Here is an 18,199-nt window from a genome sequence, read left to right as displayed (position 1 = left end):
ATTTGACAAGGACAACTACAACATACAGTTACAGTATCCACTTCACTTGTCCTTACCTTTTAAATAATGTTATTGTTGTGAACTTCTATGAGTGTGACTCTGTGCCTTTGCTCTTTACTTCAAATTCATCTCTACAGCTATTTGATAAGTTTGTTTGCTATTTTTAAATCTAATGTAATGTACTACTAAGTGTTTATTCTCTCTGAGGGCAGATAGGCAAGTAAAATTGCGTAATTACTGCATCCCTATACTGTCTAATTGTTTAGTACTCGTTAGTAAGTTGTAGTAAGTATTACTTTTCAGTGTCCTAACCATCCGTTTAGCAAACAACTTCATGCATGCAGTGCTTTATGTCCCTAAAAGATTTATGGATATCTTCGTATCCAAAGATTTGTTTTTCTTCATTTGTTGTTTATGCATGCTGTGTTTTTTTTCTCTCTCCAAAAAACATTCCCAAAAACCCCCATTCCCATCTTTTTTTCAAACCCTAACCCTGTTCCCTCCGGGCTGTGTGGTTTTCATTGAGGTGTGACTAAATGACACCAATAATTCCACACGCTTGCTGGGGAGGATAAGGTCAAAAGCAACAGACAACAATTTCAAGGCAGGTCAAGGAATCTGAGGATATATTCTTATTCTGCTTGACACACACACCCATGAGTATTTGTAAATCAATTCAGAATGTCATGTCCGCCATTGAGTGGATTCAACAACATCCTCTTACACGTGACGAAAGCTTACACTGCTGTGTCCTTCAGTACTAGTTCTTGTAGTAGCCATAATCCACGAAACTAGTAGTTAACATTTGATTAAATACTTTAGCATTGCTTAGGCTACAATTTATAGCACTGTTCTTGTGTACTGTACTATCGTACTGTTCTAATGCTCCTCTCAGGCTACTCAATGTCTCATTTCCTTTTTTTTCATATGCTGCTACTGCCAGTGTGTACCACTATTACTACCACCACAACAATGCCATTTCATCCGTCCAGGATTCCATAGCCAACCTTAATCGCCATTTGCCATGCAGCCAGCCCTGTGCCTAGCCCTATTCTCAAACACGAATCACAGGTAAGATAAGCATTTTGGGGAGGAAGAATAATGGAGTAGGAGGAGAAGAGAAACTGACTGTAGTACTAGTAAAGTAGAAGGACAATTGAATTCACTAAATCAACCTGCCAGTTAAGTTTCAGTAAAACAAACGTACAGTTAACCCCCACTGCCTCCCACAGAAAACAGTAAAATCGCGTATGCTATGTTTAAGTGGAAAATAAATATTTATTTCGACCCTAACAAAAATAAACTATCCCACAAGACCGACCCACCCCCTCCCTAACCCCAACCAATGTCCATGAAATGTCCCGAAAAGTTCCAAAACCCCAGTGCCCAATTACCACCCCCCAAAAGTCTTTAAAAAAGGGGAAAGGGACAGTCTCTACTTTGGCCGGCGTTGTCCTGTGGCCAGGTGGTCACGCAGCTCTCTCCAGAGGGCCTTGAGCAGGACTTTCTGCCTCTCCACCTCCTGCTCAAGGTTGGCCACTAGCAGGGTAAGGCGGTGCACACGCGCCTTGCAGGTACTTTAGGGGGCAGCTGTTGGTTTCGCTGGTCGTGGCTGCTGGACCACGGCGCCGTACTGCTGGAGGATTCCGCTGGCTGTATGACCCAGGGGCAGTGGAGGAGGATGAAGCTGTTGTTGTTGACTGAGAGTCATCCTCCACTTCCTGAGCCACCAGCTGCCGATATTCGGCGACAATTGCCTCCAGCTTCCGTCGCCTGGCCCGAAATTAATGATCTGTACCAATTTAGGAAGGCCATCAAAACTTTTTTGTTTCCTTAAAAATTCCGATTTTCTGTGTCTGTTGTGTTTTGTTTAGGATCAGCGCCGGGACGCCCCTTTGCTGGAGCAGCTGCGCGCTCTATAAAACCCATAACATAACATAACATAGCCAACTCCATACTTGATAGTTTAGAAGGAGTATCTATATGAAGAAAGAAAAAAATACTGTAACCAATACATTTTTAGGATTAACACAAAATAATTCAACAGAAAGCTGTGTCACAGTAGCACTAGCAACTTGCAAGCAAAGTACATAACATTTGTGGCATGTATCTATCTAACCTCCCACTTTGTCGGCCTCTGCTCTAACATTAGTGGGAATTTCAGGAATTCTACTAGCACTTTGGACTCACTACATTTGACCCAGACAGTACACCAGTCTTCTTCTTCTCTCTTGTTTAGTAAAATTAGTACGTAAACTTGTGGAAGCCGGCATAATGCCAGCACAGTCAGCTTGGACCCAAGAAAAACAGACTCAAGCCATGATGACGCAGACTCGCGTTACTGTTACCAGTACAGGCAGGTGGGGAAGATCTTACTTCTCTATTACGGGTGGCACTGGCCATACTCTGTTACAAGGCTACTGATCATTTAATTTAACTTTCACCCTGCCCTGCCCCTGACTACTACAAAAGGAAAATGAAGAAGATAATATGATCATCTATCCCTTCACATGATATTTGCTTATATAAGGGATGACTTTAGCTGCTTTGTTTTTCTTGATTGAGCGAACACCGATAGGCCACACATGAGTGATAGAGTTGAAAAAAATATATTAATATAGGTCCCGTAATCGCCGGAGGAAGGCACTTGTGACTTTTATTTTTTTAAACTTGTTTTTATTAGCATTTTGATATTGCACAATACAGACCATATCATGAGACATATAAACAGCAATTTGTACAAACAGCATTGGAAGTCTAGAATAGGGGAACAGTGACAAATGGGTCGGGTCTGTATGGTCCGTGTATCAGCAGTAGCAAGAAACGTGTGGGGTATAAACTAGGGAAAGAAGCATGTAGGTGCAGAGTGCCCGTATGAAAGGGGCGGTACGGGTCTGGTGAGAATGGACGTGGCTAGTTGTATCGTGGTGCTGTTAGAGAGGGGGCATAAGGACTAGGATCATGACTGCACCTGGGGGATAGGGGTGGCGGAATTGGGTGGGGGAGTTTCCGGGGCTTTCTCCTGTGTCAGATGTTTAAAGCTATGCAGCAGCATGGCCCATTCCATGAAGATGGGATGTTTCCGGACCCCCTTAACCTCTTCTTCGCGCAAAGCATCTTCCTCCGCTGCCGCCCACTTACATACTGCTCCCACCCATGCCGCTAAGGGGGGCCAGCGGGAGATCGCTAGTGCATGGCTATGCCCCTCTTTGCCAGTAATAGCGCTAGGGAGATGAAACTAAGCATGGGCTGAAAATTCGTTCCGCTTGCGGAATTTGCAGTTTTTCCGCAATTTCGCGATCCGCGAATCTCGCGAAATCGCGGTAAAATCTGCGAATCAGGGGGGAAGAATTTTCAGCCAAGCACTTACAGGGTTACAGCAGCAGGTGCAAAAGTTGAAGCTAATTTTTTGTAACCTTTTACAAAAGGGTTACAAAGAAATTAACTTCAACTTGGGCACCTGCTGCTGTAAGCCTGTAAGTGCTTCCTGGCGCCTCGTTGCCTACTTGCAACTATCTCTGACCCTGCTCTGACCCTTGAAGCAGGGTCAGAGAATAGTTACAAGTAGGCAATGAGGCACCTGTCACGAAAATTAAACCTCAACAGGAAGCACTGACAGATATAAAAACAAGTATTTGCAATGCAATAGGTCTAGCATTAGGAAAGTTTGACAATTTTTTTTATTTATGTCTTGGTTTTGAAAATAGCTAAATTAATAGCTTTGTCATTTACAATGCCAATATTTATAACTTTCGCAAATGAGACACCTATAGCATTTGCAATGCAACATGTTTTGTATTTACGTGACTTAGATGTATTGATATTACAAATTACAATGGCTTTTAATTTTTTTAAATAATTAAAACTTAATAAAAGTGATTTTAATTTATGATGGCAATAGCTTAAACTATTGTAAATAACTTTTGTGAAGATTATGTTCAGTGTATTTTATTGTGACGAAAATCCAGGAACAGAAGTGAAATATTAACATCTTTTTGTGACATTTGTAATAAAGCTTGAAACATTGAGAGAACATATTTGAACCAGTTGTTGTTGAATGGTTGCGCAGATTGATGCTGGGGTGGTGCTGAGTGGTGCTGTGGTGGTGCTGAGTGGTGCTGTGGTGATGCTGAGTGGTGCTGTGGTGGTGCTGAGTGATACTGAGATGGTGCTGAGTGATGCTGGGGTGGTGCTGAGTGATGCTGGGTAGCGTTAAGTGATGATGTGGTGATGCAGAGGGCAGAAAGGCACAAAAAGCAGTCTAACAGAGGACAGAACAGCAGAAAAACAAGGGAAAAATGAGTCTAACAGAGGGCAGAAGGGCATAAAAAACGAGCCTAACAGGGGCAGAAAGGCACAAAAACGAGTCTGACAGAGGGCAGAAGGGCACAAAAAACGGGTCTAACAGAGGGCAGAAGGGCAGAAAAACAAGGGAATAACAGAGGGCAGAAGGGCACAAAAAACGAATCTAACAGAGGGCTGACGGGTAGAAAAATAAAGGAAAAAAGAGTCTAACAGAGGGCAGTAGGGCACAAAAAACGAGTCTAACAGGGGGCAGAAGGGCAGAAAAACAAGGGAAAAACTAGTCTAACAGAGGGCAGAATGGAAAAAAAACAAGGGAAAAACGAGTCTAACAGAGGGCAGAAGGGCCCAAAAAACGAGTCTAACAGGGGGTAGAATTAATCCCACCCTGCCTGTTTGTCCATGAAGATGCCACCGTTTTGTACAATACCTCTAATCAACTGGAGTACTTTCTACTGTCTAATCAGTAAGTGCTCCCTCGTTGGCTAAATGTATAGGGACAGATTTACAATAACTGGTGCATCCCCAGGGATGCGCCAGTTATTGTGCACCGCAGGTCCGCCACCCATGGTCCGCCGCATTTACTATGCGGCGCACCATTTGGAAAAAACGGCACAGATGCATCCTGCATCTGTGCCGTAAAAGCAGCGCATTGCTGGAGCTGCGACGCAAGCGCGACGCAGCTCCAGCAATGCTCTGGGGGGCCCTATCTCTCCAATGCTGCGTCAAGCCTTGCGCCTGCTTCAAGCAGGAGCAGGGTTTTGACGCAGCATTGACCTAAAAGTGACTGAGTGAAATATTGTAGATTTCACTCAACCACTTTTAGGAGGCGTTCCTGCGCAGGAACGCCCTCCCCTGCACCGGAACACCTCCTGATGGCGCAGGGCTTTACAACGTGACGCATCTCTCAGCATTGCTGGACGCAGCTCCAGCAATGCTCTGAGGGGCCCTATCTCCCCAGTGCTGCTTCAAGCCTTGCGCCTGCTTCAAGCAGGCACAGGGTTTTGACGCAACATTGGCCTAATAGTGACAGAGTGAAATCTTGTAGATTTCACTCAGCCACTTTTAGGAGGCGTTCCTGCGCAGGAACTCCCTCCCCTGTGTCGGAACGCCTCCTGATGGCACAGGGCTTTACAACGTAACACATCTCTCAGATGTGTCACGTTGTTAATACCTAGCACCATGGCGCATCTTTTGTGATGCAACTGCGGCGCAAAAGAGGCGCAACCGGCTTGTAAATCTGCCTCATAGTGCTTTTACTACACTGTAGCTGCATAAAGGGCCAGAAGATGTGTCTCCAGTGACCATGTGTGCCTGTGCCTGTGTTACAGGCACACATGGTCACTGGAGACACATCTTCTGGCCCTTTACGCAGTTGCAGTGTAGTAAAAGCACTATACATTTACCCAATATGGGAGCACTTACTGGATTAGCCAGTAGTAAGTACTCAAGGGCAAATCGCAAAAAAAATCTGCGATTTCACTGTAAAATTAGCAAATTCGCGGATTTTTTGGGCGATTTCGCGGGGAAATCCGCGAATTCGTGGAACGCGAATTCGTAAATTTTGCCCATGCTTAGATGAAACGCTTGTGTGCCTTGAGATGCTTTTGGGTCCTGAATATGACCAGCGCGCTGGCTTCCCATGTGGCGAGGGTTGTAAGTCCAGTGAGTTCTGTCAGAGTGGTATGGACCGTCTGCCATAGAGTGTGGAGGGTAGGGCAGCTCCAGAAAATGTGGTGGAAGTCTGCGTCCTGGGACTGACATCTGGGTCAAAGGAATTGGGAGTCGGGGTAGAATTTTTGTAGGCGTGCTGGCGTTAAATATGCCCTATGAAGAATGTTGTACTGTATATTTTTGAAACAGGCATTTCTAGATGTCTTTTTGGGGGTTTCGAGGGCCTTGACCCATTCAGAGACGTCTAGTGGACGTCCAATTTCGTCCTCCCATGTGGCACGAAAAGCTGTCAGGGGTGTGTGTGCAATGTCTCGTAGCGCCTTGTATAGCCAGGTAACTAGGTGTCGGCCCATCCCCATGCGTAGGACTGCGTATATAACCGGATGCGTACTGGAGGTTGTGATGGGGCGGAAGCTTTCCAGGAGCTGCCGATATAGTAGGAACTGACCTGAGGGGAGGTCGTACTCGTTCACAAGCTGTCGGAAAGATTTGAGTTGCCCCTCTTCAAAGAGGGATTCCATTTCCGTGATCCCACATGTCGTCCATGCAGTGAGCATGTTGGTCGGGAAGTATGTTTCGAGCCTAGGCCAACCGATCAACGGAAGCAGTGGGGAATATGGGGGTGTACCGGGTGATATACGATGTACCCTGAGCATGCATCGGCGAGCCACCGTCACCTGTAGGGGATATGTACGCCGTGGTTTTGTTCCCGGAAGAAGGAGACGGGTGAGTTCCGGTATGGGGATCTCGCCCATCGGGATATGTGTTTCGCTCATGTATCGCCCCTCCGTCCAGTAAGATAACCACTGGAGTTGGGCCACCAGGAAATAAGACTTGAAGGCTGGGGCTCCTAGGCCTCCCTGAGTGGTAGTCAGTTGCAGTGTCCTTAGCGCTATTCTGTGCCTGCCCGATCCCCATATGAGTGTACTCAGGAGAGAATCAAGGTCGCGGAAAAAGGTTCTGGGTTGGATGACTGGTAGGTTCACGAAGTGGTACAGGAGTCGGGGGAGCATGATCATTTTAGCTAAGGCTACACGACCAATCGGGGCGACTGGGAGCTTGGACCAAAAGCCAACCGCCGATCGGATGCTGGCTAGCGCCCTGCAATGGTTCCCCACAAATAGATCGGTCGAGGAGTGGTAGAGACGGATCCCGAGGTATCGAGGGGCCTCCGCTGTTCAGGACACTTTCTGTGTCCCTATCCATATGTCGCAAGGGGCAAGTCCGGATGAAATGGGTATACTGTGGACTTGTCCCAGTTGACTCGGAGCCCGGAAGCGCTTGCGAAGTCTGTGAGTGCCAACCATATGGGAGTAAGGTCGTCCGAGATGTCTCTTACATAAATCAAGAGGTCATCGGCGTACATGGATACGCTGTGAGTGACACCTGCGAGTGGAATGCCCCAGTGGACACCCTCCTGACGCAATCTAATGGCTAGGGGTTCGACCGCGAGGGCGAATAGGAGAGGAGAGAGCGGACAGCCTTGCCTCGTACCCTTTTGCACCACGAAGGTCGCAGAGATGTGTTGCCCTATTCGAACTCGTGAGGTAAGATCTGTGTACAGAAGCTGCGTGTACGCCGTGAGGAGAGGGCCGATGTTAAGCGGCGCAGGACGGAGAACAGGTGAGGGTGTCAAACGCCTTCTCAAGGTCTAGGATGAGGCAGGCAGAGTGTGGGAACAGATTTTTCACTTGATCCTGTACGTGAAAAATACAACAAATGTTTTGGGATGTGTTCCTGCCGGGGACGAACCCACATTGATCCGGGTGTACCAGGGGCATATAATTTGAATATATCTATCGGCCAATATTTTCCCTAGGATTTTACAGTCGGCGACAGAAGTGTGATGGGACGATACGATTATATAAGTTGTGGATCCCGAAGTGGTTTTAGAAAGGTCATTATGACAGAATGGGGTAGCTTCCCTTGTTCGAGGGCTGTCGCAAACATCAAAGTTAGTTGCGGTACTAGTAGTGGGGAGAATGTTGTATAGTATTCTAGCGGGAGCCCGTCTAGGCCTGGGGCCTTAGTACGGGATAGGGCGCGTATCGCGTGGGTGACATCCGTAGATGTTATCGCGGAGTCCAGCGTCTGTTTGGTAGCATCTGCGATCGTAGGCAATGTCAATGGGTCAAGAAAATGGTCCGCCGAGGAATGTGAGATTATGTGTGGGGCATTATATACCGCCGCATAATAATGTTGGAACGCTAGGAGGATTTTGTGGTTGGGAGCATACCAGGGTACCATCAGGAGCGATGATGTCGGTGATCGGTCGGATCTCGGTGTCTTGGCGCGCCAACCAGGTGAGCATTGTGCCGGTTTTATCCTCATCTTTATGTGCTCAGGCAGCATATGCCCTAAAATTGTATTTGCGGAGGTCAGCGCAAGCTTGGTGACCATGGCGAGATGTTGTTCCGTTTTGGTGAGCGCCTGCTCTAGTGTCTGCCGAACCCCGGTGATTTGCTTGAAGAATTTCCCGCGAGCCACCACCTTGAATGCATCCCACTCTACCAACAGGGACGAAGCTGAGCCTGCATTGTGGGTAAAAAAGTCTTGTATGGTCTGCGTGTGTGCGTGTTTAAAGACCTGGTCAGTCAAACACTCCCGGGGTAGCCACCAGGTGGGAACTGAAGGGTGTGGGGGGTGCCAGTTGAGTCGCAGGATGTGGGCGTCATGATCCGAAACGATCCTACCCATGTAATCCGTTGAGATGACTTTGGGGAGTAACATGTCTAGGCGTACCTGTAAGTTATGGTGGACAGAGTGGAAGGTGTACTAGTGAGTGTGCGGGTGAAGGTGTTGCCATGCATCTGTGAGAGCCCAATGCAGGACCCAAGCGCAGAACTTCTCCGTTTGCTTATGAGCTGGGGAGCGCTGGGGTGAGGGGTGTGTGCGGTCTAGGGTGATGTTGAGTTTGCAGTTGTAATCCCCTCCCAGAAGCCAAGGGGTAGAGGTGAACTGGGATAAGATTCCTGTGAGGTGGTCCCAGAATTTATCCTGCTCTACGCTAGGGGCGTAAATGCTTCCCAGAAAGACTGCTTGGCCATCGAGGAGCCCCTCAAGTAGAGAGTATCTGCCTTCCCTATCGATCACCCGGCGAAGTTCTCGGAAGGTGGTCCCTGGTTTGACCCAGATCAGGGCACCCCATGCAAATGCGGAGTAAGTTGTAGTGCAAATTGTACCGAGCCATTTTGCCTGTAATCTGCCCACTTTGGTGCTGGTAAGGTGGGTTTCCTGTAGGAGTGCTATCCCGGCAGCCTGACGTTTAATGTAAGAGTACACGGAGTAGCGTTTCCGTTGTGTGTGCAGGCCCCTGACATTGAGTGTGAGGACGTTAATGTCCGATTGTGATGCCGCCATCACCTAACATGTGGACTATAGGGGGAAAGCACCCATGTGACCGGTCAGGACTAATGTCAGGGTAGTGAGTGTACGCTGACACGCACCATGCTTTAAAAGGGGTGGGATCATAGTAAACCGGGAATGAAACTGGGGGTGGGAAACGGTCCCAATACATAGGACATGTCACCGGTGGCGACATATCTAAATGAATACCCTGCTAGGGGGCGGGTATAACAAGAATCTGCGGGGGTGGCAGCATGTGTACTTGCGAGGCTGTGTGCGGATCAGGCCTTTGAAGGAGTGGTGAATGTCGCGTGTGAGCCAACATTGTACATTGGTAGCAGGAGAGCTATGTTAAGGGTAAATCACAGCTGTGTGAGCCAGATGTCCACAAGGGTGGTAATGAAATACAATCACTTCAAAGATGCACCCGATTGTCCATCTAGGATAGCGTCCGCTGTTTGTGGGGTGACCAGGGGAGGGGTGGTGGAACCACTGCCGGACACTGTGCCATCACTATCGTTGTCTCCTTCCGATGAGAAGATGTGCGGGGGCCGATCAATGTCCTACATGATGGGCGATGCCTGTAAATCGATCACAGCCTGTAGGGCTTCTCGGCGTTCCCGTATGATCTGTGTCAAGTCCGGGGATTCCGAGGGGGAGGACCCAGTCCCGCTGGCAGTTCCCTGGCGTGATCGTCTCGAGCCTCGTCTTCCAGATTTTGCTGGTTTGGGACTGGGGTTGCGTTGGATCTCGGCCCTGGATTGTGAGGGACAATGTTGGTCCGTCCAATCTTGCGCTTCTTCAGTGGTGGCAAAGAAGATGGCAGTGCCTTTGTGTAAGATCTTGAGGCGCGCCGGGTATAGCAGGGAGTATTGAATGTTGTTCGTCCGGAGGCGCCTCTTGACGTCGAGGAAGGAGGATCGCTGTTGTTGGATAGCTCGTGCGTAATCCTGAAAGATCATGATTTGGCTGTTTTCCACTTGCAAGGGACCTGCCGTCCGAGCCACCTGGAGCATCGCAGAACTGTAGGAATTTTGCAAGCATTGGTCCCGGTTTCGGTCTCCGCTCTCACCGTTAGTAGACAATCCGGACTTTACCCCGGGAAAGGAGAAAGGGGCTTTTACGCATTGGAGGCAGGCGGGGTGTAGAGCTCTGTGTCATATGTATGGCCCGGAGGGGGTCGTCCCATTTACGCAGTTCCGTCAGGAATTCTCTCTTCCCGAGACCGAGAGACACCGCTATATGCATGCTCGAAATTGGGCTCTTCAGCCATAAGTGAGAGAAACGGCGGATAGACTCCTCTCACCGTATGAGAGGTGGCTGTTGTCCTGTATGTCAGATTCGAAATTAATCACGGATCTGTATTGGTTTTTGCAACTACCTTCAACACATTTCTACAACCCGGGGAGGGAGAGATGGGAGCGGGAGCTAGGGAGAACATTGAGCCCCAAGGAGTGGGAACACATTTCCTATAGGGCGCATCACTCAGCATATCACATGGGCCTTACTGACACACTGACCAAGGTCTCCATCTATTGGTACTACACACCTAGGCGGATCCACAAATTCGACCACAGTAAGGAGGACACATGTTGGCGGGGATGCAGACACAGCGCACACTTACGCATATTTTATGGGATTGCCCTCTTTTGGACACCTATTGGAAGGAGGTGCTGGACAAAATAGATTCTCATTTTGGTATTGAGCTCCCGCGCTTCCCTGCATATACCCTGTTGGGACTCCCAAATGACCTAATGTATCCCCTCAAGTCCAGTAGAGGTAGGCAAATAGCCATCTCCCTAGGTTCCGCGGTCCAGAACATCTTGATACACTGGCGCACTGTCACACCGCCTACCATCACAGGCTGGCTCCATAGATTGTAGCATGTGCTGGGTATGGAAAAATTGTCCCTCATGGTGGCTGGGGACATAGCACAATTTAATGAACTCTGGCAACCGTTCCACTCTTTATTGCTCACGGAGTTCAGAGAACTTACTTGTCCCAGATATCTCCGCCTCCTGCGGCTTACGAGCCCGGCAGCACCTGACCGGTGAATTGGTACGAGACTCTCTTTCCCCGTGAGCCGTGGCCTCGATGTACGCAATGGATGAAGACAGTGCACTGGATGACGGGAGGGGAGGGTGGGGGAGTTGGGCTGGGGAAGTTGGAAGTTGGGGTTTGGGGGGTGTTTGTACTGAAATGTCGTGTCACACTGGGTCAATGCACTCTTTCCATTGCCATGCTGGACTACCATATGTGGACTATGCCTAATAGCTCTTTGCAAAGGTTGGGGTTCTCTGGCTGAAACAGGTTGCTCCGTGACAGTGTGTATTTGTCTTGGTGTGTCATGCTGAATAAAATACTTTAAACACAAAAAGGCCACCAGCCACATGGCCAGGCCCACCCAACTACAAGAAACAGAAGACAGACAATGCAGGCCTATTGTATAAAGCACACTGCCTGCCTTCAAAATGGCCACCAGCCTCATGGCCAGGCCCGCAACAAGAAGCCTAGGCCACAAAGGAATACCATGCAGGCCTATGTGGCAAAAGCAGCACACTAATAACTCCCACCAGAAAAGGACAACAGCCACATGGACACTCACATATCACAAGCAACAAGCTGGAGGCCTGGGAAACAATGAAGTGGCAAATGGCCTGTACAGGCCAGGCAAAGGATGCATGCTAAACCACACTGCTTTGATTTTTAATACAATACAATGCAAAAACAAAAATCCACAGGGTAAAACCAGGTCTGTAGGGTGCACACCAACACACCAGACACACACAACAGAGCCATTTCTTTAACACACACCCTAAAACAGAAATACCCCCAAAACACATTTTCCAACTCAATCCAATGCCACCCATGCCCTAAATGATGTTTAAAATCAACAGACCACACATAAACACTTGTTTAATGCACCTGTGGCTACCTGCTCTGAGCCTACTGGATAAAAGCAGGCCTGTTGGCAGACAAGGCCGCACAAGCTTGCAGGCCTAGGCTTAAGAATGGCCACTAGCCACATGACCAGGCCCACCCAACTACAAGAAACAGAAGACAGACAATGCAGGCCTATTGCATAAAGCACACTGCCTGCCTTCAAAATGGCCACCAGCCTCATGGCTAGACCCACAAAAGAAGCCAAGGCCATAAAGGAATACCATGCAGGCCTATATGGCAAAAGCAGCACAATAATAATCCCCACCAGAGAAGGCCAACAGCCACATGGACACTCTCATATCACAAGCAACAAGCAGGAGTCTTTGGAAACAATGAACTGACAAAAGGGCTATAAAGGGAAGGAAAAGGATGCATGCTAAACCATACTGCTTTGCCTTTTTAATACAATAAAATGCAAAAACGAAAGTCCACAAGGCAAAACAAGGTCTGTAGGGTGCACACCAACACACTAGACACACACAACAAAGACATTTCTTTAACATACACTCAAAAACATAAATACCCCCCAAAAATATATTTTCCAACTCAATCCAATGCCATCCATGCCCTAAATGATGTTTGAAATAGATGCAACATCCACCAAAAGAACAGTTGCTTCATCATGCACCTACCCGTGACTAGCTCTGGGCCTACTGGCTACCCACGAAATAAAAAAAAGAGAATGATAAGCACCAAAATTGTAGTTGCAGCAACTGCAATGCCCCCAAACAAACAGACACAACACAAACTTACGTGTAAAATATCTAATTCAAATGTCCTCAAATCCAATAATAATGATGCATCAGACACAAAGAGTGATCCTTAAGGCACAAAATCTAAAGGCAGAATGAAAAGGAGATGGTCAAAGCACTGGGAGGAGCCTGCTGGACAGGAGCAGGAAGTTTGAGACTGTTGCACTTCCTCCCTCTTCCCCCAAAAGATTTTTTTGTAAAAAGGAATCCTTTCACAGAAAAAAAGAACAGCCAAATGTCAATCTGAGTAGTTTTTTTCATCCAAATCATCATTTACAGAAGGTTTTATGCTGCTAGAGATAATATTCTTCTCCAGATTCAAAATTTTGCGTGTTCGAGATCGTGAGCTACACCACACTTCCCCCGGATGTCGATGGCACGCCCAAAATGACGTGTTCGCGATCTCACGCTCTCTGTCGTGGTGGAGATTGACGTGTTCGTGACCTCATGCTCTGTCTTGCATTGGAGAATGACATGTTTGTGATCTCAGACTCTCGCGGTGTCGGATGGCAAGGCGAATGATGTGATCGTGAATTCTCGCGAGATAGCACAACCGGCTACCAACATCTTGTGAAGCACAAGAACGGATCGGAAAACTCGTCGCCGAACGTGGGGATCCAGGTAAGACGATCGCGCGCGCGAGAATGTATTTCCAAAGCGTGAACATGAAAAAAATCTCGGCTACTTTGCGAATCGCAGAAATGTTGGCATTTTCGTGCTCTCTGCGGAATGCGAAAATGTCAAACTATCGCAATTTCTGATAGAACGGAACTTGATGCCACCCCTAGTCTCCACCCCTTGTGCAGAGATTTATCTCTGAACTCAAGGTGGAGGTCCTGAACTCAGTTTGGAGGTACCCTGCTTGGGCAAAGATCCTTTGCGTGGGCTGAGGTCCCACACTCGGGCGGATACTCCACGATCAGGCTGGAAGCAAATGAAAATACATAGGAAGTGACATACAGGAAATTAAATACAGTAAGTTGAAGGCAGACATTTTTTGTTCAATCTGTACACTTGTAGGGAAAGTACATGTGACTTGGGGGATGGACATTTTTTTTAGACTCTTCTGTTAGGACAATGCATTGACTGTGGGCTTCATTTTGTTTAACTCTTGTATACAGACTGGTTCCCCTGACATGTTTTTATTATGATGCCCATCCCTCTCCAAGTTCCCTTGCCCATTCTGGTTGAAGATTGTATTTCCTTTCTCCCTTTTCATGGGACAGTATTTATTATAATTTACTATTTACATAATCATTTTCCAACAAAGATTTTTAACCCAATATAAAAAGAATTCCAAACCATCATTCTGTTTTGGGTTTTTTAGTATATATATTGGATAGGCACTGGTGGAGAACTCCGCTCCGCCAGCAGAGATTTCCCGACTACGCGCTCCGCTTAGAACGCGGAGTAGAGGAAAAACAGGGGAGCGGAATTAGCCAGCCAACCCACTAAATTGGCCCCCAGAGTTCTGGTTTGTGTAAACCTACATGTGACAGTTCACACTGTAGCATTGAGGTTCAATGAAGATGTCAAATGCAAAATCACACACACGAGCTCTGGCCACAGATCTGTGTGGTTTTGAGTTCCCCTGTGATGTCAACTGTGGAACCTAGCTTCTTGATTGTGTGGCAGAAGGCATGATTCTTGATTCAGCAGCTTCAGAAGATAATGACCACTTGATGAATGTTTAGAATGAATGATAAGTGAGCACGCAATATACACACTGATATCACTGATGATGTGGGAAACATATCACACACCAACTTTAGATGCTTTGTCAAAGTGACTATATCTGCAAATTTATGTTCACAATGAATTGTTTATTGTGAACTATTTGGGAAATAACAGTTTACAACACCATATGGTGCACTTACCTAATGAACAGCTGCTAGTGGGGCTGCTGTTGCAGCCAGACGTTCGCTCAAATCTCTGAAAGAGGTACTTTGATTGACAGAGGTACTCACGACAGCAGCTGTGATGAAGCAAAGATATCCATATTTCAATACAAGTATTATTTTATATGCATTTATCTTTAGAATACACTTTTAACAGTTAGTTCTACTACTCCTTAAATGAGACAACATAAGCAATTAAGTGCATACAATACTTCCAATAGCCAACATGTTTTGAAGTAGTATACACTTCTGAACCTGATCATTTGAAGATGGGTGACAACATCAAAAGAGAAGTAGGCCTAACTACTAGGGCAGTCGACCTCAAATCTGGGGAACCGGGTTCGAGTCTCAGCAATGACTCTGAACATCCTGTGATTCTGGACAAATCACTTAATCTCCCCATGGCTAATAAAAATGAATGTGTCCTCATGTAACAAAACTGGTGCTATGTAAAGCGTTCTGATACCCAATACCAGGTCAAGTTTGTGCTATATATACTCTGTGAAAAAAAAAATTGACACACACCGCATATTGCTAACTTGTCATCCAACATATTAGACTTTGAGCTTTATATAACGTTATATGTAGTTGAGCTTACCAGGGTCTACAATCTTTCCTGTGAATGATGCCTGACCATTCAGCTATTCATTAAGCAAAGGTCACTGTACTATGGGTTGACTTCATGATTCTAGTTGACACATTTAAAATTAAAATATACTAGTGGAGATCACATGTGTGAAACAAATGATGGAGTTTAAGAAAAATATCTATTGGTTGTCTGATAATAATGTAGTAAGTGGTTCCCACGTCTGGAAATATTTACATACTAGTTTGTGATAGAACCTTCCTGCAAGTGTGGGTAGCACTGCTCCAGTGGGTGGATCTACTCTCGCTGTGTGAAGAAATTAAATGAAGAAGTCAACAGACAAATACAGCAAACAATAACTACGCACAGCATTAAACATAGTTACTTAAATGCATTAAAAAGGCAACTATGATGTTTACTCATTCATAACAGTTATAAAACGTAATTGAAATCACCAGCAGAGATGGAAAACTCTTTGTAAAGAAGTTAAAATTCGAAGTACTTAGGATTCTGTGACTCGTAGTGTGATAGACAAAATGAAACACATATGATTCATCACGAATATTTGCACTAACTTGATGTGACTTCCATAGTCACAGTCGCAATTTATATAAGAAATTTTTATAACAAACTCATTGTTTAACCATCATATATTACCTGGCACCACACTAAGGTTGTCAGTCACAGGCAGTCCGTGCAGCAGCTGGTGATGCATATTGGAGAGGAAATCCTTCTCAAGTGGTGTGAAATGGAAATAGGTTCCAGTTTGTCCACCAGAGAGTGCTCTGGTCACCATTATCCTGGTAAACTTCTCCTTCACCCTTCTCCTCTCACTGTGCCACTTCATTTTGATGGCGGAAGTGGTTTAAACATAATCCCCCAGCACACTGACTGCATTAGTCAACTATTGCCATAGGGCTCCCTTCTGAGTTGCACCGCTGCAATATAGAGAAAAACATGCAGCTTTTGTAGTTTTCCACTACAAATTTGACTAAAATCTGGGTCTTATCCTCTGTGAAGTTTTTCTTCTTCTTGATGTTCAACATGCCGAAGGCAAGGTGCAGAGCATCCAGGAGTAGTATGTGTTTGGAGAAAACAGAGCCTTGGGTGTGTGCTGCTTTTATGAAGTTTGCGGTGCAGGGGTTGCAGGTGGCATTAAATGTGTGGAAGTGTATGTAAATACACTTTCCCTGCTCAAAGTGAGGACCTTCCACCCCCACTGTGAAGCTTCTACCCAAGTGCGGACATTTCACCCCGAGTACGGAACCTATGCCCGAGTGTGGAATATCCACAGGCCTTACAATACTTATTGTAAGTCTGTTTGAGAATACGAGAAGTAATAAAATTAGACTTTTGGTCTTAGTTGCACGTTTGGTCTAACATTACCTTTGTGAATCAGGCCTTATATGTGTGCTAGATTTTAAGAAGGACGTTTTGTAACCAGATGTGTCCCAGATATGAAAATGTATATACAATGTGATTATATAGAGTATATTGAGTACATTACTTTTGGGATTTCAGATCTATAGTCCCATATTGTTTTTCGTTTGTTGCAGATAGTTTCCATGCCAAGTTAGTTTTTTGTTATATCTGATGGAGCATGGATATGAGAACTCTGAATAAGGCCAACCCTGATTTATAACTGTAGTTATGACCTCACATATTACAACACGTGTTCAATCACATCATTAATGACATTACTAATGACATCTCAAATTACATGAATGATGACATGACTGATGAATTTAGGGATTACATCACCCAGATGCAGGTTTCATCTAGACCTAATTGTATATAGACTCATTACAGCTAATGAGTGTAAGCTTTAGTAACATGCTTGGCCATCTAATGGGTCTTAAATATGTAACAAGAATGAGCTCTAAATAACGGTTGTGCATAGGGAAAAAATGTGTACAGCAAAGGCTTGCCAACTCGTTTCTCATTGATTGCCCTCAAGAGGGTGGCTATCTTCAGAAGCTTTGCTACAGGACAAATATTGTATCTAGTAGATGCTTTGTCTTCTAAGGTAGCTTGAGTGTCTAGACGAAGTGGATCTACATATGGACTTGTGCATAAGCTTGAAGACTGTATGTAGAAGGTACTAGCTCACCCATGTGTGATTGACTACCCACATGAGGTTGGCTGTCTGCAAAGCTTTTGGTATAGGGTACTGACTATGCAAAATAGGACTTTCAGCACCTAGGACATCTAGCTGTCCATCAGAAGTAGCTCTCCATGGTGGGGTCCTGCAGAGGACACCGACTGTTTGTAGCAGATGCTTTCTTACACATGTCTGGTTCATTGCCCATAAGAGGTTGGCTATCTGCAGAGGGTTTGGTATTGGACTGGGGCTATGTGCAATAGGTGCTTGACCATCTAATGGGGCTTAGGAGTCTGCGGGCAGTGGGCTTTCCATAAAGAGTTGATCACACAGTGAGTTCTGTGTGTAGGAGAGGCTTTTCCACTCCTACCTGTTTGACTGATCACATGAGGTCAGCTATCCACAAAATGTTTAGTAGCGGGTGAAGGCTGTGTGTAAGAAGATCTTGATTCACCTAAGGCAGTATGTTTTAAGATTAATTTATGCTTTACTTGGTTCTGCACCATTTAGTACTTACTTTCATACGTGAAGTGCTGTAGTGTTTCATTTAGTACAGTAGGAGGAGGATGTCATCAATAATGTCTCCACTTATGTAATT

This window comes from Lissotriton vulgaris, chromosome 2_1 (genome assembly GCF_964263255.1).
Source record: "Lissotriton vulgaris chromosome 2_1, aLisVul1.2, whole genome shotgun sequence".
Lineage (NCBI taxonomy): Eukaryota > Metazoa > Chordata > Amphibia > Caudata > Salamandridae > Lissotriton > Lissotriton vulgaris.
Note: the sequence above shows the minus strand (reverse complement) of the source record.